The sequence below is a fragment of the Netta rufina genome, assembly GCF_964035555.1.
Source record: "Netta rufina genome assembly, chromosome: 3".
In the NCBI taxonomy this organism is placed as follows: domain Eukaryota; kingdom Metazoa; phylum Chordata; class Aves; order Anseriformes; family Anatidae; genus Netta; species Netta rufina.
The window spans coordinates 106,051,582-106,077,323 of NC_140125.1; the positions used below are offsets into that span (position 1 = coordinate 106,051,582).

The 25,742-nt window shown below is 49.8% G+C and overlaps 1 protein-coding gene across 3 annotated transcripts in view; it reads left to right on the plus strand.

Moving 5' to 3' along the window:
- Positions 1–16,547: 16,547 nt before the first annotated feature.
- The window catches only part of HPCAL1 (hippocalcin like 1), a 44,059-nt gene continuing 34,864 nt past the window's right edge, over positions 16,548–25,742 (plus strand). For all 3 annotated transcript variants that reach the window (XR_014618284.1, XM_084283923.1, XM_084283922.1), the window contains exon 1: positions 16,548–16,667. The gene's annotated coding sequence lies outside the window, so the exon portion shown is untranslated. The remainder of the gene's footprint in view (positions 16,668–25,742) is intronic.

Sequence of the window (25,742 nt, forward strand, 5' to 3'; positions counted from 1 at the left end):
GTGAAGAGCAGACAAAGACGAGGCAGACTAGTGAGTGGGGAACAGATGTAAAGATAGACAGGGGTGGTCTGGCTGGTAGGAACAGGGGCAGAGAAAAAGCATAGGAAAGACCTGGGACTTGGGCCACGAGAAGGTGGTGGGCAGGCAGGTGGGTCTGTAACCATTGGGACATAATTCCAAGATCCATTTCAGGGGGAATGGGTTTCTTTAGCATCCTCCTGAACAAATGGACTGGAAATAACAAGCAAAGCATGGATATCTTTCCGCATGGAAGGTAAGAGTCTGCCGTCACTGCTCCACCAGGTTAATTTGAAGGGATCCACAGATCAAAAGAGTCCACTTTGTGTAACTACTAATGAAATGCACCTGCGGTACCCCACAAACACACATGATGACAGGCCAGCACCTCAGAGGGAAGCAGAAAAGCTTTGAGACATTTCAGAGGAAAGCCTCCTTGGCCACTGCTAGTGGACAAGGCCACCTCGGAGGAACGTGGCTGTGGCATTAGGCAGACAAGTCTCCAGTGACAGTGTTTAAGCAACACTATCAAATTGCTGGCAGGCGTGTTTAAGAGCACTCTAATATCTTATATAATAGCAGCCGAGGACTGAATGGCTTTGCCAAGCTTCACCATCACAACTGGGACAGACTGGCAGAGCACATCACACCGCAGCATGCGTGATACTTCACGAGAGAAAGGTGTGGGAGGGAAGAGATACTGAGCTCAATAACTTCTGCATCAACACCAGATGCAGAAAACGGTGAGCTTCAAAGACTTCTGCTTCAAAGACCAGCCTGAAGGGTTCACCATCACAAGGTGAACCCTTCCACTTACTTGCTAAGTTAAGGTCTTATATTTCCAATGTGAGGTTAGTGGTCTTGGGAGGTCTTGCCTTACAGAGAGCCCAAGGGTGCACCCTTATGGGGCGTGGGGTTGTGAGAGCACCCGGCAGCCTGGGCAGAGCCCCTGAGGAGCAGCACGAGGGGCTGTGGCTCTCAGAGCTGTCTGAGTGCTGCCGTGACACCAATACCCATGGGGGACCTGCCTCTGTGCCCAGAGTTCAGCCACCGTGATGGGCTGCCATGCCAATGGTCCCACAGCTGTCACATTTGTAGAGCTGCTGGAAAATAGTAACAGACTGGCAAGAGTAAACTCAAATAATTGAATTCACTCATTTGGAAAATTTTTCTGAAGCCTTTTTTGACTTCTGCACACTTTTAACATATGCATATACTGTAAGTGCTAGGAGAAACTCTCTATGCAGGTCATAAAACAGACCTTTGGACAGCCTCTCGGGGAAATGTGGGGATATTTAAAACAAGACTGAAAAACTACTTCTCTGGGGCATTGCTTTTCAGGCAGAGAGATGGCTTAAATGGCTATTTTGACCAGCATATCAACATGATAAAATGTTTCAGAGTCTTACTTTTAAAGCAAAGTAGACTTAAAAACTCTCAAATATTGAATTTAGTAGAAGAATATCATTTAACAATATAATGTAAGTAATATATTTGCATACATTTCATTTTGAGGGCTGCTTCATCCACACTTTGAGTCCAAAATGAGGGACAGGTCTGTGGTCCAGTCACCTGCAGCCTTGATTCACCAAAGGGAAGAGTTGGCCCCTACCCTGATCCATGGACCTGAATAGTGCTTGGGTTCCTCTACATCAAACAGAGCTCATCAGGCATCGCATGCATCACAGCAGGCTTTTTCTTGCTTTGCAAAAGTCCACATAATAGAAGTTAGCCTTGAGACACTTGCAGCAGAGAAAGGATGTGCTTAGAACACATGGGGATCTTCAGCTGCGTGTGTAAAATCTCCTGGAAACACATTTTTAATGGGACAGCCTTTTCAGTCAGTGCTAATGATTTACCTTGGAAATATGACTCTATAACTCTACTCAAGTTCTTTGTGTATGTAACAAAAGATAAATTACGAGCTTCAGAGTGAGTCAGTGCCGGCTGGTGGTGTCTGAGAGGGTCTGCAAACCCATTCCAGTGGTGGCTGCACCGCATTTCTATGAAGGCTGGTTCCAGTGCTGATGCTGCCAACATCATACACTCCCATCACAGCAACACTCTGTATCCACAATTAAAAACAAAAGCAGGAGCTTGGAGCTGAATTTGGTTTTCCTTTTCTTTTAGGCTCATTATTTTTTTATCTCGTTTAATTCTCAGGTCACCGCTCAGGAGCTCCCGTGGGATGTTTTGTCTCCCCCTCCTCCTGGGAGGATGGTTATACCAGGAGTTTCCAGCTGTGCTCAAATGCTGTGCAAATATGAACTTTAAAAAAAAAAATCCATCTTTTTAAAAGGTGAGAGCCAGGCATCTGTGCAAAGAGCTGCAGGACGTGATGGATGAAGTTGGGAAGCTTGCTGCAAACACAAATGCTTCTGCAACTCAATCTATTTGTTTTGCGCTTAATTGTGGCTTAGCTTTGAGTGAAGCTGAATGCCAGCACTGCCAGTCTAGCACAGAAACATGCAAAATGTGGCAATCCGGCTGCGAAATTCACATTGCTCGAGGCAACCTGCATTTGTAGTCGGAGGGAAAGGCATCCCATCTCGCTGCCCCTGCGACACACGCAGCCAGCTGTTGGGGTGATGTATATGCTGCTGTCTGCTGTGAGTGCTGGGGATACTTCCCATGCAGAAAATTCCATCAGTGTGACAGATCTCCTCTGCCAACACATCGAAAATGGAAAGCCTGCTGCAATCCTAATAGAAATATCCTGGGAGACTTGCAGCTCTGTTGAATTAAGGAAGGAAGAATAGATCAAATGTTTTTTTCTAAGCCCGGTTAACTCCCCCAGAACAGGACACAGCTGTGAATCCCTTGAAGGCAGCACACATTCCCTGCCAAGTTAGAAGGCAATTATTCTTCATAAATCTGTCTTTTTAAATTCAAGTGGATCGATTGCCTCGTCTATCCTTTCCCTGTGCCAGCACCCGGAAAGGCTGTTTGGGCACCACCTCCGACAAAGCACCCCGCTTATCAGAGAGCCACACCACGGAGGCAATGACAGCCCCGTCAGCCCCGTGTATCCCTTTATAACCATGGATATTAAGGTACGTTCAGGTTTTAAATGTTTTAACCAAGAGATTTCCATGCTGTTTTTAAACATTATCTGGGCTCTGGTTATCTGACCTCCGTGAGAAGAAATAGGATGCTCCTACTAATTTATTTTCTAGCTAATAGGCAGAAAAGTGTTGTAAGGAGACAGGAGAGTCTCCTTGCACATGCTGTCATGGTTGCATCAGCACAGGGCTCCTGGAGTTGTGCTAACTTGGCTCGGTTACAAGACACTCATCATCTAATAGCCCTGTTTTGCCACATCACCCTGGCTCTGGGTGTCAAAATGGTTTCTGCCCTGCCACTGCTGGGCATTCAGCAGGCAGAGAGAAGGAAAAACGGCCTGGAGCAGATGCGAGCAAAGCCTGCATTAAAACACGGGGAAGGCTTGATGGGCTGGGTGGTGTTCAGGGCTTTAAGGAACTCGCTGTGATTTGAGTAAGATGCTGGTCTTCATGTTTTCCCCCTTTTATTCAAGCAGGGATGATGTCTTGCAGTCTTTGTAAGATGTCTTTTAGGGCTGTGCTGATGACACCCACTACTGCAGTGGTGTGTCTTCTCTGGCTGCCACTCGGTGGATTTACTAAGGCCCTGAGAAATCAATAAACACTATGAGAATGGGAAAGGAATTAGCATAAATTGTCCTCTCCCACGCTGCAGCGGGACAGCAATGAAAGAAAGGATGTTCATTTATCTTTTTTTTTTTCTTTCCTATGACCACATCAGTATATGTACCCTATTTGCATTCCACTGTAATGAACCAAGGCAGGTAAATGAGCTGTTTGTCCTTATCAAGCAGCCTGGAGCTCAGCAGCAGAGATGAGCCAGGGATGTGGTGTGGGATAGACTCAGCAGCAAGCCCTGGGCTGGCTGCTTGGGCTGTTTGCTTACCTCTATTCCTTTATATTCTTTCAATAAATCCTATTTTTTTATTTAATCCTAATTTGAATCCTGAGCCATTTATAATATGTGACCTCTGTCCCTCATCCTCTTCTTGTGCACCTGTGTGAAAAGAAAACCCAGATGAAGAAACCTAGATGCACAACAACAAAGCCGAACTGAAATACTACTCTGATTTTGACCTGTCCATAATTTTTTGCTGATATTTTATGTGTGTTGCCTTCTCAGCTCCCGAGGAGACTGGAGCACAGCGTGCTGGGCACTTGGTGTGGGTTTTGCTCCCCCTGGGTGTCCCCTGGCAGGAGTTGTCTTTGTTTTCTCCCAGCATCTCCACTGCGGGGCTGGCTGACTGAGCTGCGTTTTAAACCCTGAATGTAGGAAACTCTAGCTGTGAATCCTCTGATAAATCATAGAAAAAACAAAGCTGGAAAGATTCGCAGGGGCTCATTTAATCTTTTCTCCAGCCTCGAGGCAGGTTGTGCCACTTTATCATCTCTAACCACCACTTGTCTGACCTGTTGGTAGCGAGATGGAAATTTTAGTCCCCCTCCAGCCACCCAGTCTGGCTGTTTGCTGCCCTTACCTGTCAATATTTTTTCCCCACACACCACAGGCATCCCGCTCTGCTTAAGACAACCCATTACACAGCTGGAGGATGATGTTTCACTCCAGGTTTTGCATCCTGAGGCTGCCAGCCCCTGCTCCAACCCTGCAGCCAGGCTCAGTGCAAGTGCCACTCCACGAGCTCCAGTTTAACCCTCTGGCTGGTGTGGAAGGGTAATTTCACGTTTTATAGGCTCTTGCTCCTCCTTTATCTGCCCTGAAACATCTGGCATTTCCACAGCAACAGTGACACTGTTGATTCATGCTCCGTGTGCGATCCACAGCCGCCCTCTCAGACCTTTTTTTTTTTTTGGCAGAGCTGCTGCAGCTGAACCTGGTCTGTGTTTGCACAGCTGCTCGTCCCTGTCTGCCTCGCACGCATCCTCACGGAGCTTCTCCCTTCTCTCCAGGCCTTTTCCCCAACCTGGAGGTCTTGCTTTTGGTTGTCATTGAGCCCTCCCTTGTGCTCCCACTTGCTTTGTGCCGCCTGTCACGTAGTAAGGATAGGCTCCATCTCCATCATCTGTACCCATCTGTACCCTGACCCCATGCTCTTCTTTTTGACCCTAATGGGGCAGAGCAGGATGGGTTTCTGGCTGGCACCCCAATCCTTGCTTCCTCCTTGCTTCCTCCCTTCAGTTGCTGCGTGTCGTGACAAACAGCAGCCGTGCTTGGAAGTGATGGAGACAATAGCTGCTCACACCACGTGCCTTCACTTCAGCACTTTTTCAGTTCAAGGAGTGACATGATCTTACAGGAGAGCCCTTTACCTTGAAAGATGCCTGTGCTCTTAATAAACAAAATGTATAGGAAGTTATTGCTCACCACTATGGAAACAGCACTTGCTGAGCACTTGCTGTGACTGTGCCCAATAATACGGGGATGAATAATGCTGTAACAGAGAGGTCATGGAAATGTGAGCTAACACAGGACGGGAAGGTTAATGAACACTGACCATCATAAGACTGTTGTGGGATCTTTAATTAACACAGGTGATTCCCATTTGCCTCAACAGTTTCTCACCTTGTCAATCCATGCAACCTAAAAACAACCTGCAGATCAGCCAGGCAGGAAGGTAATGGTCTTTTTATGGATGTAACTCATAAAATCCCAGAACCATACGGCAGCCCAAGTTGGGAGGGACCTGGAAAGGCCATCGGGTCTAAGCTTTCATGGGAAAACGGAGCCTGGGTGAGATTGCCTCGCACCCATCTTAAAAACCTCCAGTGATTGGGATTTAACCATGTCCCTGGGGAGGTTGTTCTGGTGAGTGAGTGCTCTCACTGTCAAAAATTTCTTTCTTCTATCAAGATGAAACCTCTCCTGATGCAGGTTGTACCCGTTGTCCCTTGTCTTCTCCCCTTGAGAAGAGAGAGCCTCCATCCTTTTTGTAGCTGCCCTGTAAGCACTGGAATACTGTGATGAGGTCTCCCTTGAGCCTTCTCTTCTCCTGGGTGAAAATAACCAATTCCTTCAATTTTTATTCACGGCTCTCCAGCCCTCTGGTCATCTTCATGGCCCTCTTTGGACCTCTCTGATCTATCCATGCCCTTTTGAATTACGGGGACCAGAACTGGGCGCAGCACTCCAGGCGCAGCCTGACAAGTGCAGCAGCATGATCACATCTCCGTCTCTGCCAGAAATGCCCAGTTACCTGTGTTTGTTGTGCAGCACGAGCTGTGTACTCAGGAACTGCTTTGGAGAGCACGAACTGGCACATCAAGTCTTTCCTTTAATGTGCTGGATTTATTACACGAGGCTACTAACGCACCAGTGCTCCCCTGTAATAGGTTTTCTGCACCATCTGGGTGCTCTTTGGGGTCAGGCAGGCCCCTCTGCCACTCTGCACATTCCTTTGACCGAGAGGTAAAGGACCCAGCACCTCGAATTGGACACTCTACAAAGCAATGACTTGCTCAAAAACTGGAAATCTGGAAGAAAAGCCGTGCATTTGCTTGCTGGTGACTCAGTGCTCGGTGTTTTCAAACTTCCCAGGCGAAATACGGACCGGAGACATAACTGCTATGAAAAGTGAAGGTCTGCTTTCCCCAGCAGCATGTGAGTCCCAGCACCTGGAGTCCAGACAGCCCTGAAGTGACAAGGTCTGCAAACAAACTGAGATTTTATAGGGCCAGTTGTAACATGGTAGGTGTGGTAATACGGGCTGGGGCGCTTAAAGCAGTGTCATAACAAAACATTTTGGAAAATATCGCTCCACATTTACACCCGGGGCATGAATGCTAACCTGAAATAATTTCCCTTGTTTCAATGTTTTCTATATTAAGAAGTGGTATTTTAGATTTCTACTCGCTTTGTCTACCCAAGCGCAGGGGCTGCTTCGGCTCCCCAGGCTGAGTCTGTCTCGGAGGAGCTCTGCAGAAGGCTCTGCAGTGCTGCTGAGCATGAATTTGACCCACTGCGCTCAGCTGTCCTACTAATACATCTGTCTTGGGTCCAAGTGTTCTCCCAGTTTGTGCTATAATTATCCTAAAACTAGATTTTTCTAAATTCCATTCCCCCGTAGCTTTTTATAGCTGTGGGAGTTAATTATTCAGAGCCGTGGAAGTTCTCGGCAGCGCTTTGCCCAGGCGTTTTTGGACACATGAGGCTGGGACGAGGGAATGGCTTTGGCCAAACGTCCAACCCACTGCATTTGGTGTTTTCTCCTCTGACGGCGTCTCCTTGAATCTTCGGGAGGCACTGATGGTCTCTGAGGCTGCTGTGGGCTGTATTCACACACTCTAACATCCCAGGGATGGGAATAAAGCAGGGCAGGGATGCAGATGGGAGGCTGCAGGAGCTGGGGAGAAGTCAGCAGTGCCACTTGGGTGGCTGGGGGCTCTGAGCAGCACCCCGCTGCCCTCGCAGAGGCAATCCAGCAGCGGCAAATGAGGCTGAGCCTCTCCTGCCTCCCACATCCTCGCTCGGGTAAGTGCAGGGAGTGTGTACTTTAATTAGCGATGATACATGAGGGAGACAGGAGATGAAGCAACGTTCAAATTAAGTATCTGCAGAGCTGGTGAGAAGGCAAATATGAGCTCCCAGACTTGAGGGATTATTATTTTTTTCTTTCAGTCCCTTCTTCTGCAGCGATGGTTTGGGTTTTAATTCAAAAAGCAAAGGAGCTGTTGCAGGGGGAGGGCGATGGATGCCCACACGTCCCCGCTGTCAGCAAGTTGCAAGGCAATCCCGGTAGGTTTGGGGTCTTTCCTCGGGGGTGGAGACTTCAACAGAGCCCCACTCCTCTCCCCCATGCCTTGGTGAACCTTCCAATCAACGGGTTAACCTTCCATTACAAACCTGTTGTTTAACATCCTGTGCTCCCAAATGACAGAATTTCAATTTGCTGTTGTAAATAAATAATACTTAAATATTGGGTAAAGGGTGCTGCACGCTGCAATATGGCTATGGTGTGTTTTAGATGGGTAAATACCAACCATTCACAGCCCCTTTTGCTACGATTTCACTTTAATAATGACTTCGGTGTTTCACTATGAGTCAGGCAACAACAGAGGAATCGCTGAAGAAATTTCCCTGAAAACCTCTCTGAAAAACCAGTTATGAGTCAGAGGAAGCAGCAGCATGTCACTGGTTCAGGCCCTGCCTGTTTGGCTCCGTGCAATTTCAGAAACCAGATCCCCCACCTCAGTCCAGTGTTTTGCTCGGGTTTGTCCCCTCCCAGCCGGCGTGGCTTGGTTACTCTTTACCTTCGACCGAAAACCGAGCCTTGCACACCGTTAGGGGCTGGCAGTTCCTGACAGGAGCCCAGAGCAAAGCAGCGTTTGTTTGTGTTGCTGGTGAGAGGTCACAGCTGCAAGGGCAGATGCGGGCTGAGGCCAAACCAAGTTAATTAGGCAGCGCTGCGATGCCACTGCTCGATGCAAAAGGTGTCCCCGTCCAGCGCTTCTTAGGATCTCATCTGGTAAAAAGGGTTTTATTTCTTAATCTGCCAGCATGAAGGAGCAGAAAAGATGTCTCCAGAAGTCTACCAGAGCTAACGTGGTTCGGATACCCCGGCGTGGGACCAGCCACCAGACTTTTCCAACCTGCCTGGATGTCACTGAATATGAACAGGGCGCCTGCTAATTGTGATCCTACGAAAAATAGAGCAGCATCTGCATGGGCAGGTGGCGAGGGCACAGACCCTACATTGCTCCCCATCACAGCCAACCCCAGAGGCTTCCCCAGGGCCCACAGGGATGTTTCTCAAGCTGAGGCCAGCAAGTGAAATGTGGCTGAAACATGCTTGAAATGAAGCGTATCTTTCACTGCTTTAAATCAAGGCTTGAGACCGCAGAATTGGGACGTCCACGCACTAGCATGGGGGAACTGATGATTATCTAAATGTGCAGTCAATACCCCCCCCCCATTTAATTATTAGTGTGCTTTTGTCAAATGCCCAACAATGTGATTACCCTATTAAAGTATTTTCTCCAGGCATAAACCTCCTTTTTAAGAAAAATTACTTTCTTCTTATTTAAAAAGTTGTTAATTAATACTTTTATTGTCCTCCCCTGTGATTTGCTTTCTCTTAATTACCAACAGGAGCAATACAAGAGCACTCCATTGCCTATGCCAAAATTAACCTGGCTTCCTCTACATTGCTCTGAATGATCCACATGGTTTTGCCTTTGAATACGGAGACCCTGACCCCATGAGAAATGATGCCAGGAACCTCTGATTTCAGGGTGGGTTTGTGCAGCTGGCAGGAAGGTTTCCAAATCCAGCAGCTCGCTGTGAGCGCTGGTCGAGGGCTGCAGCCCCAGCATCCTGACGCCGCCGTGCTGGCTCTGGACAGCATCCCGGAGCACGCAGCGTGGCACAGCACTAAAATAGCATCTTGTTGGCTCAAACATCCCAGAAAGCGCTGCCGGGTTTCCTTCTTCTCTCCTTGTTCAGCCACAGGAAAAAACGTGGTCTCAGGAAAACTGAAAAGTTGCAGCGGGGAAACATCGGTTTTGCTATATTATTATTTATTGCCCTGATTGAACCAAAGCTCTTTGTTCTGTTTTGCTTTTTAAAGCTTTTGTAATGCCAGGCTAAAACATTGATTTTCATTTAGACACACCGGTAGTTTTCATGCTTAATTTCTGGTTTTGTTCATTTCCCTTTTGTGGTTCAGAATAGAAACGAGTAAGATATTTTCTGCAGTGTGGAAACACTCGACTTTGCTTAATCCATCCCACCTCTCTCAGCAAAGGTCTGATGTTTTGGACCACAAACACTGAGTTGATTCTGTTACATCTCGTGGGTTACATCTCATGGACATGTAGGATTTGGTGCTCTGTTCTGATATGGGAATACTTGTGCATGGGCCAGTGCTCTGGACAGCTGCAGCTGGAAATAAGCACATGCAGGTGATGGAGGAGAGGAAATTATGATTTTTTTTTCAGTAGTTATAGTTAAAACACCACCACCCCCATACACACACACCCACCTCCCACCTCCCCATGCTTTGTTTGCTGGCACATCCCACTGTGGCCAAGCACTGCAGCACAAATCTACAGTGAAGCACCATGGAGAGAAACGAGGCTTTTTAATTTTCCCTATTTAGCAGGGCTTTTCCCTTTCGGTGCAAGAAGATTTAATATTAAAATCTTATCTAAAACATCTAACTTTAGTGTCTAGCATAGCAACTGCAGCCTTGGAGGCAAAATCAAGTCCCTTTTAGATTCCCGTGTAATAAACTGGTAGACAACAGTAAATGAAATGAAAATGTGCTGGTTTTAATTCATAAATTTTTCACCTCTGCCAGTCCTATTTTTTTTTTTCTGTATTTCCTCGCTCAGTCATTCTATTATTTGAGAGTAAAGCCAGGCAGCCAAATTTCCTTCATGTCGTTTAATCATTGTTCTCTCTGACTTTGAAAAGGACACCAAGTGTTCCTATATATGTAAATGTACCCAATGTTTTCGCCGTTCATATGCTAAGTCACACGTAGGCACTGTGGTATCTCTGGGGCAACCTTAATACAAAGGTAGGTAGCAAAGTGCATTTTTGTCTTTGTCCAGCTGTGCAGGCTCACATCTGCTGTTCCCAGCCTTGCTGCCAATCATCACAGCTCTCACTATTCATTTTTCCTCAGAGGGGAAGAAAGCACCCAAGAAAATCTCCTGCTAAGAGAAAGAAGAGCAATCACGCAACGATGGAGTATTGCCACTATTTTTGTTACCTCTTTCTATTTTTTTTAAAACATCTATCTGATGTTACTGGCACAGCAGGCATAGCAAGCAGGTTGCAGAGGAAAAAGCATGCGAAAATGGCATTAAATATTGTGTTGTAACGACGTTCTCTGAATTTCCGCTAGCTCCACGTTACATTATTCAAACCAGACACAAGCTCTCTAGGGTACGGGCAGATTCCACCTTCCCAGCTCTCCCCACCCTCCAAGGTCATTTAAAACAGGGCAGGAAAACACAGTAGAAGACAGTGCAGGGAACAAGCCTGCTTCAGCAGGCAAACATGCCATAAAAACCTACTCGCTCTTTTCCACCCCCGGTTTCTGGGATCCGAAGGACTGGCGAACCCCCTTCTATTTGCTTTGGTAGTACATCAAATACAGGTTCAGGAGCGATGCTCCTGCCCGTGCTGCGGGTGAGAGCAAGGTGTGCAGCTGGCATTTCCCAAGCATGTTTGTTTGCACGAGGAGTCCTAGCTGGGAGTGCAAAGGAGGGTTAGGCTGATGCAGGCACGGATTTGAGCCCCAGCAGCTGGTAGCAAAAATCGTGAGGCCTTATAGAAAGGCATCAAGGCTTTCAGTACTGGAAGACTTGACTTAGCACAGAAAATAAGGCAGCACACGGGGGAGGACCAGGCTCTCCCAGGGTGAATGTGGCCCCAGTTCAGAGCCCAAAGGCTTGCTTTTGCTCTCAGTGTCTGCAGCAGAGGCAAATCCAGGCTCTGGGATCTCCAATCTGGCCTGAAAGCAGCTGGAACAATTGGCTGTCTTCAAGGAGGGAGCCTTGGATCCCCACAACCATCACAAGTGTCAGGAGATCAAGAGGGAAGGAACAGCGTGAGCTTTTAATCCTTGCCAGCAGTTTCCTCTGGTGGTTTTTTGGTAGAGGTAACAGGAACTGGAATCCCCGGCAGCACACAGTGCTCCAGGTCAGGCTGATGAACTGCTGAAAAAAGGTAAATATTGCTCTAATGTCTCCCCAGAGTCAATCACGCCAAGCCCCAGAAAGGCAGGTAATAATTCAAGATTAGCAATAGGCCTCGTACTGCCACTAAAGCTCACGTTATAATGGCAGATATTTAAGGAATAGCTGTGTGCCACACATCTCAACTACTTTTGTTTCCATCTAATCCCTTGGTGATTAAGCCCCAGCCAGCAGAAGGAATTTCACGTGGTATTTTCAGATTCAGCAGAGCTGGAGTGATCCAGATGAATCTAATTTAATCCCTCTTTGTTCCTCTTTGCCGACTGTGGAAACGAAATGAGAAGCAGAAAGAAAATCAGACGAGAGGTGGGATGCCAAAGCAGCTGTGGCAATGCAGTTGGTGAAGGGCCACACCAGATCAGCAAAGGATCATTAGATAGGCTTAATGGGCATAGGACATTAAAAGAAGAACCTCACATAATCCAGATTCATGCAATGGGCCCCATCTTGCAAACAAACCAACTTCTGGCCATTAAGTTCTTGCATTAAGGGGTGCTCCTCATCCCACGGGCAGTTTGGGAGCATCCCACAGCTTTGGAAGGGTCTCCTGCTTTCCAAGTTGTTCTCCAGGAGATTGCTCTAAGTCAGGGATTGCTCCTTCCAGCCTCCTCGCCGGCAGGGCAGTGTGAGAAGCAGAAAAGTCCTTGACTCAGTGTAAGCACTGCTCTGCAACAACTAAAACAAGTAGGAGACGTTTCTTTTCAGAAAGAGCTGTCAGGTATTGGAACGGGTTGCACAGGGAGGTGGTGGTGTCACTGTCCCTGGGGGTGTTCAAGGAGAGGCTGGACGTGGTGCTTAGGGACATGGTTTAGTGGGTAACACTGATAGCAGGGTGATGGTTGGACCAGATGATCTTGGAGGTCTTTTCCAACCTTGATGATTCTTTGTTACACTGATGAGAGGCTAGAGCCTGAGCTGGAACACGTCATGTGGAATGTGTGGAACAAGGTAGATGAGGCTACGATTTGCTAGGCTGCATTTTTGCCACCTGACCTTAGCCATAAAAGTGGCCTAGAAGAAAGCTGGAGAGGGACTCTATCGGGGAGTGTAGCCGTGGAACCAGGAATAATGGCTTTGTACAAATGGAGGGGAAATTTAGTTCAGATGTGACGTGAGGAAGAAATTGTTCACTTGGAGCACAAAGCGCACGTGGGAATTAGGGCTGAAGATGCACCTTGCTTCTGTTCTTTTCCATAAAGGATAGAATAAAATTACCTAAAAACCCATGTTAAAAATAAACCCAGGGCACAGGATGGGAGGTGCAGGGCAGTCCCCATGCTCGAGGGACAGCCTTTCTCTCTGGCAAGCCAAATAGCCTGGGACAGACAGCCCCATAAAAGGGTCCCTCAGCCCCCCCAACCCTCCTCCTTGTCCACGTGAGGGCATCTCCCAGACCACTCCCAACACAGCTGCTGTTGGCCACACATGGGCCGCTCCATCACAGAGCCTTTTTGAGGTCACAGTGGCCACCACTGCCCCAGGCCCTATAAAACAGGGCCCCTGCAGCTGGCCCACCACTCGCTGAGCATCTCGGCCCTCTGACTGCCAGCTCGTGTGGCAGGAAGGAGACCAGGAGAGCAAGGCAGGCCTCTTGGTGTGTGAGGACAGCCATGCAGTGCGGTGAAGAACCAAGAAGGAATGAACCTGAGCAGAAGTCCCCCTGTACTCGGCTCTGGTGAGGCCGCACCTCGAGTACTGTGTTCAGTTTTGGGCCCCTCGCTACAAGAAGGACATCGAGGTGCTTGAGCGGGTCCAGAGAAGGGCGACGAAGCTGGTGAGAGGCCTGGAGAACAAGTCCTACGAGGAGCGGCTGAGGGAGCTGGGCTTGTTCAGCCTGGAGAAGAGGAGGCTCAGGGGCGACCTTATCGCTCTCTATAGGTACCTCAAGGGAGGCTGTAGCGAGGTGGGGGTTGGTCTGTTCTCCCACGTGCCTGGTGACAGGACAAGGGGAATGGGCTTAAGTTGCACCAGGGGAGTTTTAGGTTAGGTGTTAGGAAGAACTGAGAGGGTTGTGAGGCATTGGAATGGGCTGCCCAGGGAAGTGGTGGAGTCACCATCCCTGGAGGTCTTTAAAAGACATTTACATGTAGAGTTTACTGATATGGTTTAGTGAAGAACTTGTTAGTGTTAGGTCAGAGGTTGGATTCGGTGATCTTGGAGGTCTCTTCCAACCTAGGTGATTCCGTGATTCTGTGAAAATCACCTGAAATCTTGGTGGCAGTGATTTGACTGGCATCTTGTTTCAGGTCACAACTGGCAGGGTGCACTTCTTGAAAGCAGAAGCTGGGTGTAATGTCTTGTTTGGTTCTTGTTGCGTGGAATAGCTGAATCCAAAATTATTTAAAATATTTCTGTGACTAATGACAGGATAGGATGCTGAATGCTGGACAGCTTGAAGAGATGAGTTTTGTATTGGACTGAGCAGCCTGGGTATTTCTCGAAGTAATTACCCACTGACTATAAAATGTCCCCAATTCTCCCAGCACAGGCACGGGGCCCTGAGAGCTGTAAATCCCTCAAGCAGGTACTTGCTTGGTTGCCACCAAGGGCTGGGCAGAGGCTGCTGCTGTCACCTGTGTCACCCAAGGGCTGGCGGGGAAATCGAGAGGGTCACTCACCCCAAATCATCTCCCGCCAGGAGAAGAGGGCTTCGAGCACGTGAGGTTGGCAGCGGCAGTGCTTGCGTACAGTTTTCCACTCTGCCTTCCCATTCTGGTTTAACCGTGCACATTCTTTAGTTTCCGAGCTTGTTTTTTGCCTTGGGCTGACTTTTATTGCTCTTATTTTATTTATTTATTTATTTTAAGCTGGCAAAACAGTTGAACTACTCTGAAAGGGGGTGGAGAAAATAGTCATTGTTTAGTAACATTTTCAGCTTTACATCAATAATTTCAATGTATCCCAGCTTTGCAGTACGTGTGAAAGGTGTTTTAATTTTTTCCTGTCCTTAAAAAAGTATCTGCTGGATTTCGTGCAGAGATAAGCTTTGAAAACCTGCTGGTTTGGTGGTGGTGGGCTTTTTCTCTTTGTTCCCCCACTTGCCTCACAAGGATTGTTGCTAAAATCTCTAAATATCTTTTTTTTTTTTTTCTTTTCCTGGTGTGGCCTTGATTTCAGCTCTGTTTGGTTCTTATCTTGCGACTGCACCGAACGTGCTCACTTAGTCTCCCGTACAGGGAGGCAGAGTGAGAGCTGCTGATAAGGCATACTGGCAACTGCGTTACATTCTCCATACATTTCTGACTTGAAAATGCGCTGGGCAGGAGCTGGGGAGAAAATAAAAAAATCCAAAAAGGAGGATTCATTCCTTTGTCTGCTCGGCTTTGACTGCTATTTCTGCGCAGTCACCTCTCTTGGGAAGCAGATTAGCATCAGTCCCTAAATCCTCTCCATTTTGCCATGGGGTCTGCTGAGAGCTCAGCACCTGCCTCTGGCCGGGTGGCAGAGTCCCCATTCACTGCCTCTGCTGGCACCTGTACCGAATTCACCTGCAGGGCCACCAGCCTTTTGGGGGCACGGCTAGGACACTGGGGACACTTTGAGGGGTATGGGTGCATGCCGGCATCGCCTGCTTGGTGGTGAGGTGTGTGGTGTGGGGCTGCAGCCCTCGCCTTCCTCCACTCCAGAAAATTTGGTGGTGGGGAGTGTAGGGCCTAGTGAGAGATGGTGCCATGGTGGGGTGGCTGTTTGTTTGTTTGGGGGTTGAAAATAGGGGATGGGATGGGATGGGAAGGGAAGGAAAAAGGGAAAGGGAAGAGGAAGGGGAAGGGAAGGGAAGGGAAGGGAAGGGAAGGGAAGGGAAGGGAAGGGAAGGGAAGGGAAGGGAAGGGAAGGGAAGGGAAGGGAAGGGAAGGGAAGGGAAGGGAAGGGAAGGGAAGGGAAGGGAAGGGAAGGGAAGGGAAGGGGTAAAAAGGGGAAAGGAAAAGGGAGGAAGGAAAGGGGAGGAAAGGGGGGGGAAAGGGGAGGAAAGGGGAGGAAAGGGGAGGAAAGGGGAGGAAAGGAAAGGAAAGGGGAGGAAAGGAAAGGAAAGGAAAGGGGAGGAAAGGAAAGGAAAGGAAAGGGGAGGAAAGGAAAGGAAAGGAAAGGAAAGGAAAGGAAAGGAAAGGAAAGGAAAGGAAAGGAAAGGAAAGGAAAGGAAAGGAAAGGAAAGGAAAGGAAAGGAAAGGAAAGGAAAGGAAAGGAAAGGAAAGGAAAGGAAAGGGAGGGGAAAAGGTGAAAAGAGAAAAGAAAGAAAAAGAAAAAGGAAAAGGAAAAGGAAAAGGAAAAGGAAAAGGAAAAGGAAAAGAAAGAAAAAGAAAAAGAAAAAGAAAAAGAAAAAGAAAAAGAAAAAGAAAAAGAAAAAGAAAAAGAAAAAGAAAAAGGGAGAGGAAGGGAGGGGAAAAGGAAGGGGAAAAAAGGAAAGAAAACGAAAGAAAAAAAACAACAAAACAAAACAAAACAAAACAAAAAAAAAAAAAAAAAAAAAAAAACCGAAAGAAGAAGGACAGAAGAGGTACAGAAAAGGGAAAAAAAAAAGATGAAGGCGAGAAGCAGCACGGAGCAAGAAGGGGTCGAGCCCCCCAAACTTTCTCCCGGCCGTGCCCCCCGCACCCCCCGCGCTTCCTGCCCGGGGCTGGGGGGGGGGGGCGGGCGGCGGCCGGGCCCGGCCCCAAATGGCGGCGGCCGCGGGCGGGCGGCCCCGAGGGGCCCCTCGCGCCCCGCCCCGGCGCTGAGGAGCCGCTGCCCCGGCGGGGAAGCGGAGCCCCGCGGCTGGCTCCCCGCGGCCCCTCGGCGGCTCCTTCCTCCCCGTCCCTCCTCCTCCTCCTCCTCCTCCTCCTCCTCCTCCTCCTCCTCCTCCTCCGCCGTCCCTCCCCGCCGAGCGCCTCCCGCTCATTTCCTCTTTCGCCCGGGAGGAGCCGGCCGGCAGCCGCCGAGGGGGACCCCCGGGTAAGGCAGTGGGGTGGGTTTGGGTTTTGTTTATTTTATTTTTTTGGGGTGGGGGTGGGTTTGGGGTTTGGGTCCCGCTTTGCTCTCGCCCCTTTGGAGCCAGCTCCCCGAAAGCCGCCCTTCCTATGTGCCTCCTCCTTGGGCGGCCCCTCCGGAAAATAAAAGCTCGGCAGCCCTTGGGAAGAGGCTGCGGTGCTCCCTGCCTGCTCCCCTGGGTGCTGGAGGGAGGCTGGGGGCACCCCGGGGCCCCCCCTTGCCCTGGACGGGCTCTGCACCCCAAGGATTTGCGAGCGACTTGGCGCCCGGAGAACTTTCTGTAGGGTTTTTGGGGGAAAAGGAGGCGAAACGCAGCACCCCAAAGTGAAAGGGCTGCTGGGGGGAGCAGCTGGCTGCTCTGTGTCTCCTGCTGGCAGCTGGATAATCTGCTCCTTTACGGCAAAATCCTTTTTTTTTTATGATTATTTTTCTGCAGCAATACGTAGAGGTGAGCGCCAGAGCCGAGCGCGATGCCGTAGTCCCATTCACAAATGCAAGCGCGGTAGGGACGTGGAGTGCTCTCTGCGGGGAAAACGGAGCAGGAAGCGGTTGTTCCTTCCCCAAAATATTCTGCAGTTTTCCCACTTGGAGCCGTTTGCTGGGTTCCTGAGCTCCTCTCGCCTTGGGGACGTGTTGGTTGCCCCGAAAGCCCTGCGCTGGGTGGGGAGCCCAGCACGGTGCCGTGCATCCCGCAGTGGGGTCGGGGATGGCATCGCACCTCGCTCCTCCTCGGGACCCCATCAGAGGATCGGGTCCGACAGCAGCTGCCTGCCTTTCATCCCCCCCTGTGCTGTGAGGCTCGGAAAAAAGGGAGGTGATCCGTCCACAGCTTCGCTGAGGTTAGATGGAGAGAGAGCGGCCAGCCCGCCGCCTCTTTGCGCCACCTGTTTTCTTCTCCTCTTTGTTTTTGCCCTAAATGCAACGTTGGGCTCTGCGTAGAACTGTAGGAAACCTGGGGGGGGTGTGCCACGACAGGACGGGTGTCGCAATGCTGGCAGCAGCCCTGCTCTGGTGTCAGCTGTGCCAGCCAAAAAAGTGCTTTTTGTTGGCACGGCGCGGTCTGCTCGGGGAGGCGATGGAGGCAGCGCTGGGAAGAGTTCGCCCAGCTGCAGCGGGGGGATGCTCCTAACTTGTCAGCCTAGAGGAACATCTCTGCTTGGGCTGGCAGGGCAGGCAGCTGCTGCTGCCCAAATTCAGGGGCAAAAAGGGAAAAAAAAAAAAAAAAAGCATGCGATCTGTGCTTAGAAATGGTTGCGATGAGAAGTGTTCACGCTGCATGATCATGATTTATCGTGTTTCCCAAGCGAGACAATACTCTTTTCAGTGCTGATTGCCCTGCCTCGAGTGAGACGGGAATGCTGGTAGACCAAGTGGGCGATCTGATTTAAAATTCTATATGATAGGCTGCTTCTCTTGCCTGTAGTGACACGAGGCAGTAAGGAATGAGGTTGTGCTGTCTGTGCGTGCGAGATGCGCTGATACTCACGGGAAGAGGATCGCTCACACCTGGGCTTCCCTTCAGACATGACTCCTAGGTCAGAACCAGTAACAAATGCAATGTGTTTTCCAGTGAATTTAAGAAAAACAGACTTTTTTTTTTTTTCTTAATATGCTTTTTTTTCTCTTGTTTCTACTATGCTTCCTGTAGCGTTTGTGTGTGGGACCCGTTTCTTTGTTCACTGTCCGTGTTAGAAAATACTTGCGGTGCCCAACTTGAGGATCTTTGTGGGGCTTAATTCAACCCGAAGTTAATTTCTGTTGGCAAGAGGTGATTTATCGCAGCTCATGTTGACTGTGTTGGGTGGGATCCTACACCATGCGTTTCTTGCGAAATTGTTGGGTTTTAGCTTTAATGAGCAGAAAATGTTTTAAATCAATGTCTGAAATTTCCATCATTCCAATAACCCTCTGCCAACCCCGAGAGTACAACGAATGCAAACAATTATCTTCACCTTATCAGCCTTTTGGTGAATAAAAGCCTTCATGGGTCGGTTGTGTTGTGCTAACCTCCTAATTAACTCATTGATTTCTGCATTTCTTGGCTTTCCCAGATAAATATCTGCCCGTTGTCACGCTCCAGTGGCAAAGCCACCCTGAATCTTTAAACAATGGGGTCAAACACTCCACCAAGGAGCTCCTGCTTCTTTTAGCAGTGAGGAGGCTAAATTCTTCAGCTGAATCTCCTGGAAACATTAGCTTTCTGGAAGTTCAGTGTCAGTGACTTGGAGACCCGTAGGATCCACCGCGCAATGAATGATGCATTCCCTTGCCTTGTCCGCGCTGGAATTAGAAGGCAGGAGCCGAGAGGCCGGATCCAGCTCGTAATCTGAGAAATATTGCACTTCTCCTGGACTGCATGGCATGAAATAAGCTGTTATCAGTAAGAAATGGTGCTCGTAACTAGCGTGGTGGGTTTGTAGGTATGCGGGATAACTGTGGTGAAAGAGATGGCAAATGGTGCTTTGGGGCTATTCAATCCACACGCCTGGCAGGGGTGTTTCTTTTTAAAGTCAAAAAAAAAAAGAAGCAAGGAGTTCAATCAATGCAGTCAGTGCACCATCTTTTGAGAGCTTTGATTTTTTGGGGGGTGATTTCTACAACCACAGTTTTAGGAGGCCCTCTTTTCTGCCCGGTCTTTCCACCGGAGATGAGGCTGGCTGAATGGGAAGCGGCGCAGCCAGATCAATGGACTCCTGCCCGTATTTTGGTTGCTGTAGCCTTAACCTCTTGAGAAAGGTGTTTGAGGCTGATGGCAACGATTCAAAACTCTGTCCGGGTTGGAGAACACTGGTTTTGGTGACAGGGACATCTGGAGACTTAGAGGGTGGGAGGCTGAGTATCAGCAGCGTGGTTTGCACCTTCACAGATGCGTGCTGGAAATGAGGCGTAGCGAGATCCTGGCGGCTGTGCCAGGAGCCACGGCCGAACACGGGCAGCTGCTTTTGCAATTTGAGGGTGTTTTTGTTTCAGACAACGTGTTTATCTGACCCGTGTGCTAGTCGGAGTGGCAAAGGTGTTTGTTTTTGAGTCCCCAGCCATGCCAGCAGCGGGAACATAATTCCACAAGTGGAAGTGCAGGAAACATTTTGTCATGAACGCCGGGGGAGAGGGAGCGAGTCCGTGTGCGCCCTCGTGCAAACGCCAAACCCTCGTGGTCTGCAGGAATTAGGAGCGGTGCTGCTGACTGTGATGGATGGTGTAGCTCGGGCATGGGCTGAGGAAATATGTCTCGCCGATGCTTGGAAGTCAGCACGTGGCTCCTGCAGAGGCATTTGAGCCTAGGCGGGGGTGGCAGAGGTGGGAGGAGGGTGAGGAAAAAAAAGCTGGGGGCCAGGAGCGGGCGGCACGGGGGTGCTGCGAGCCGTGCCTCTCATTCACCTCTGCTCCACACAGCCCGGCGTGTCTGCGCAGAATGGATGCTTCTCATTGCTCCGAGGTAGCAGGCTTTTTTTTTTTCCCTATTTTTTTTTTTCCTAAAGGGCATTGTGAGCAGGATTCTCTCTTCTTGGCAGCGCTCCCGTTGTGCGAAGGGAGAGAGCTTGCTGCTGCTGCTGGTGGCGCTGCGGCTAGCCGCCGTCGGAGCGCTTCTCGCTGGCAGGGCATCCTTTGCTTTTTCCCTTTATCCACGCATTTGTTTTTAATCAGCAGGTAAATGGCATTTCTCGAAAGGTCTCATTTTGTGTGTCGCAGAAGAAAGCGTATCCTGGGGGAGCGAAGCAAACTCCAGCTTGGAGGCCGGGGAGCAGTTCGGGGCTGATTGCAGGAGCTGCGTGCGTGCGAGAGGGGAGTGGGAGTCAGCGGGGAGGATGCTGTGCACGCACAGCCAGCTGCACGGAGCTCAGTTATTAAATGCGAGCTCGAAGAAGCTCACAAGAAGGCAAGCAGGGAGCGAGCACGCTTCACAGTGCTTCGGAAAGGGCCTGCAAGCAACATCTGCTAAATATATTAGAAGACGCTGGAAAAGGCTTTATCCCAGTTTGAGCGTCTTCTGAAATGGTTTGTGCCACCGCCTGGTTTGAGTTTCCTCTCCCTGGCACCTGCCCTTGTAATGCTCTTGTGGAGAGGTGGCTGCGGTTGCTGCACGGAGGAGAGGGATGAAGAAAGTGGAATCAGCATAAAAGGCTCTCTCTCGGTGATTAGCCGCTGCTTTGATTTCTGCTGGGCTGAGTTTTGTCGCTCTCGAGCTAATAGATGTCAGGTTTGCTTCTGAGGGATGCTGAGGAGCTTTCCGGAAAGCCAGTGATCCTCCGTGTAGGAATTTATCTTTAAAAAAGCACTCAGACAAAATAAAAAAAGGGGTTGGAAATGGTGACTTCAGGCCTTTGGTAGCCCCGGAGAGCCGGGCACGGGCAAGGGCTTTGGTGGCCTGTGGGGAAGGAAGGCCACGCTCCTCGGCACCAGGCCGGGGCTCTCCGTGGTTGTCAGGAGGTGGCTCAGAGGGGTTTTACTTATTTATTTTGAAATGGAAATGGGGTTTCATTCCAGATGTTTCCAGTTTCAAGAGTTTCCAAGAGGAGAAGCAGAGGAGACTTTGCAGGAGGACACTGCCCGTCGCCAAAGGCTGCTGTTGGGCCCTCAAGAATTGATGGGGTGGGGACTCTCCTGACAAAAGGGTAGGGAGGCACGTTTCTGGCAAAAGTGCTCCCTGTTACCTGCTCAAGGGGTTCATGAAACATTACAAAAAGTTCTGTTCTTGTTCTCCTGCAGCTTGAGCTGTATGCACGTAGGCTGGGCTATTTGCTAGGGCTGCTCAGGGGGCTTTTGAGTAGAGCGTGGGCTGGTGTAACAGCCGTGAGATGGAAATACAAAGCATCAGCCGAGGTGGTCTCCAGTTGCACCAGGGGGTGTTTAGGTTGGATATCAGGAAGAATTTCTTCACGGAGAGGGTGGTGAAGCCTTGGAAGGGGCTGCGTGAGGAAGTGGTGGAGTCCCCATCCCTGGAGGTATTCAAGAGACGTGTGGATATGGCACCATGGGACAGCGATGGGACTCGGTAGGTCAGGTTGCTGGTTGGACTTGATGAAATTAAAGGTCTTTTCTAACATGGATAGTTCTGTGACTCTGTGATGCAGGACGTGAAGGGCTGAGGCACCCATCTGCCACCACTTCGTGCTATTTATCCCACACCAGCTGCCTGGAGCCCCAGTGCCCTTTGTGGAGGAGCTGCTGCCGTAGCTGCTGGAGAAGGAGCAAGTCCTCCCATTGCCCTGTGCCCTGCCAGTGCTCTCCTCCACTGTCACTTCCAGTGCTGTCACCTGCGTGTCCCCGTGGCTCCTGGGAAGGTGTCACCCAGCTGGGTGAGCCCCATCTCCACATCCCCAAACGAGGCACCTGGAGGTGGGACAAACTGTGCCGAGGTGTGCTGTGGGGTGAGGGCAGCAGGCAAGCAGGGAAACCCTTTGTCCTCATCCTCCCGCTGGTATTTTACAGGCTGTAAGGTGATGATGGAGGCGTACAGGGAGTTTTGTTCTTAATGCTGCTTTGCATCCTCTCTGGAGGGTTAGCAAGCCACCAGTGCCTCTGCTTTTTGCTTTGCTTTCAGGGCGGTTATCCCCTTGTAATTATAAAGGCAAGAAGGAGTAATTTTTAAAACGAACACATGATCTGTCCAGGAGCACTAGCTTGTGATGAACTCAATTTAAACTCAGCGGCGTATCCCACAACTGGAGAGCAGGGAATCTGCATTTTTATGTAGCATAAAACAGCCCGAGGATGCAGAGGCCATTAGGGTTATATGCAGCACCACACCTGTACCATAATGGCATCGATCACTCTAATTTGTTTTTTTGAATAAATTCATGCTTCGTTCAGTCCTTGGAAACTTCGTTACTCTTTCAACCACTGCTGTGCTGCATCTCCTCACCCAATATCTTAGCTGATGCAAATTTGCCATCTCCTTTAATAAAACTCAGTTGACACCATGCCCCATGCGTCTGCTAAAATCAGATTTGCTCAGCAGCTACCTCCCTTCCCATGACCTCCCCTATGTGCTCCGTTCCTCCCGAGCCTGTGTAGTGTAACTTGCATGTAATGTTTAGTTTAGAGCATCCTGCGAAGAAGGGAAATGCAAATGAAAAGCAAGACTGGAAGGGGAAGACAGAGATAAACTTCCTGGGCAATGAATGCGCGGTGACATAATTCTGTTAACTGCATGGGGAAAAAGTTGAGAAGAGGAAATAGGGTCAATAATTGGGTAATTGGCACTGTTCTGTCCCCAGCTGCCCGTATCCTTTGTAGTTATCGGCTGGGCTCTTGTGTCCAAGCATGACCAGGCAGTACGTGGCATCTGTCAGCGGTGGTATTTGGGGGGAAAAAACAAAAAAAAAAGGAAAGAAACTCTGCAGTTCAGAAAGAGAAAAATATTTAATTGCAAACAATTCATCTTGTTCTGACACTTCAAATTAGATTTAATAAAGTTTCATGTGTTCAGTCGCAGTGGAGTATTAGCATTTCCTTACCTGCCTTCCCTCCTTTTACGTCCACGCAGCTTCTCTGGGAATTGAGTGCAGTTTGTGAACTCACCCAGCTCACTTTGGGGATCCAGTACAGGGTAACATCAACGTACCCAGCCTGGCTGCCAGTCTCAGCACTGCTGCTGCCCTGAAAAAGCCTTCCTTGCCTCTGAATTTGGAAAGCTTCTGTATGCCCCTGGGCTTTTTCGGGACGTGTTTAATGAGCTGAGCAGTTTTTCTGGCGTGAAACCGGGCTGAGGGCTGCAAATACTGATTGCTCGATGACTTGGAGAGGTGGCTGTGTAGCATCCTCGCTCTGTAGAGTGCGTGCAGTCATCCTTGGTGGCCAACGTTGTGAGTGTTGCCTTGGCAGGACGTAAGCGAGCCAAATACGAGGTGTAACATTAAATGCAGTCTTCACCTTCTGGTTAAAGTGAGCAAAACTCCTCCGAGACAGGGGAATCACAGCCACCTGCAGTGAGATGAGTGCAGTCTGGTTGTCAGCAGGGCAGGTTTTCCCTTTGCACGGGCTTTCTGTTCTCCTGGGTTCCCCCGTCGTCCTCCCGAGCCTGGCACGGACACGTGTTTGTGTTGCGATAGCATCGGCCCGAGATAAGGTAGCGCACGCTTCAGGCTGTTCTTCACTCCGTGCTTGAACCACTCCAGTGCAGCTGTGTTCAATAAATAAACCTTGGGGATGCTCAGAGCGTGGCTTTTTGGAGGTGGGACAGCAGTAACTCACTCCGGACCTCATTTTCTACCAATTTAGGTGCAAGCTTTTTGTGCCCGCGCTGTGAAGGGTGCTCCAGCACAGCAGGCGTGCAGTGGAGCGTGGTGGGGTGGCTCGGGCTGTTAAAACTTCACACTAAAGGTGAAGGAGATGGATGGGGTCGCCTCACAGGACTTCTGTGGCTGCTGTGCTCCCAGCTGCAGCGTTTTGCAGTGGGGTTGGAGCACGAGCTGCAGGCAAGGTCTTCCAGACAGAGAGGTGGGTCTCGGCCTCACCTGGAGAGCTGGCATCTAAGCAGGCAGGTGGATTCTGCCCCGCTCTCAGGGCTTGTTGGCTTGCCCAATGTGCATGAAACTCAACCTCCAACTTAACCACACGCTCCTGCAGCGTGCCAGGGGATGCTGCTGGGTCTCCATACATCAGTTATCCCATTGCAAGGCTCGTGTGGGCCCATTGCAGGCACATGGCATAGGTGAAGCAGTGCTGGGAGAGGTGCCAGCAGCAGCATCCGAAGCAGAGCAAGGAGGGACAGCACTCCAGGCTGCTGCAACACGACGGAAATTCCTCTGAGCAGCGCCAGCCCTCTGGGGACACGCAGAGGGCTGTATATCTGTGCCACAGTCAGGGCAGGATATTGAGGAGAACTCCTGAATTAGCTTCCAAATGAGCCTAAAGCTGTAGCCGTAGCAGCCTGGAGCTTGCTCCAGGCTGCGAAACCTGCCCAGGAGCCAAGGAGAGCCGGCCTGCAGCAGGCCAGCTGTGAGTACTACGAGCAGTGTGAGTGATCCCCGGGATTGAGGTGGGTTGGAAATGAGCCTGGGGAGCGAAAATCCTCCGACAGACAGGGGGAAGCGACAGGCTCCTCTTTATTTGATCTACGGGCGTCAAAGAAAACAAAGCAACCTGGAGGAGAGAGCCCTCCGGGAGTTTCCTCACGCTGTAAAAAGAGGGAAAAAAACACAACACGTTTTAATAAAACAGCAGATTCTGGTTGAAAAAAGAAATCGTAAGTCCGGGAGCACAGCACGGTGCTGGGGGTTATTTCCATGCCTGCTTGCAGGCGGGTGACACCGCTCACAAACGCAGCAACGTTGCTGTCAGTGTTGATTTTGATTAATGCAGTTACGAAAGCTGAACTTTGGAGGTGTGGGCGGGCATCGCCAGCAATCGGCACTGAGGTTAAGCAAGAACAGCATCGGGCAGGGGGAAATGAAGGGGAATTCGAACCCAGCAGGGCGAGAGGGTGGTGGGGTGAGAGGAGGAGAAGGACCCGCAACACTTGAGGCTTCTCCCTTGTGTGGAAAGAAACCTGCTCCGGATATAATGCCTGAGAAGTGAAGGAATGGAAAAAGGTTACATTCAGCTTGGAAAACGAGGCCAAAAGGAAAAAAAAAAAGATGTGTACAGCCGTGTTGGTGCAGGCTGAGGCAGGTCCGAGCACACTGCAGGGCTGGATGGGGCTTTGGGCAACCTGGGCTGGTGGGAGGTGTCCCTGCCCATGGCAGGGGTTGGAGTTAGGTGGCCTTTAAGGCCCCTTCCAACCCAAACCGCTCTGATTCTGCGTCTCCTCCTCCTTAAGCTTTCTCCTGACAGCTCTGAAAATAGTAGATGGATGCACTCGCCTCTTCCTGCCCAGCCTCCAAAAGTTACTGACATCTCTTCCTTTAATTCTGCTTCGTAATTGAATTTCTGCCATAAGTTGCTTCTGCTAATTCAATTATACCTTACTTTTAATTGGCAGTGGGTTTAAAGACTTCTTGTGCTGTTAACACAGAGATTAACGTGTGGTGGGCACTTAGCCTCTACTCCACCCGGCAGGAACAAAGGTTTGGGGTGATTATATGCAGCCTATTTTTT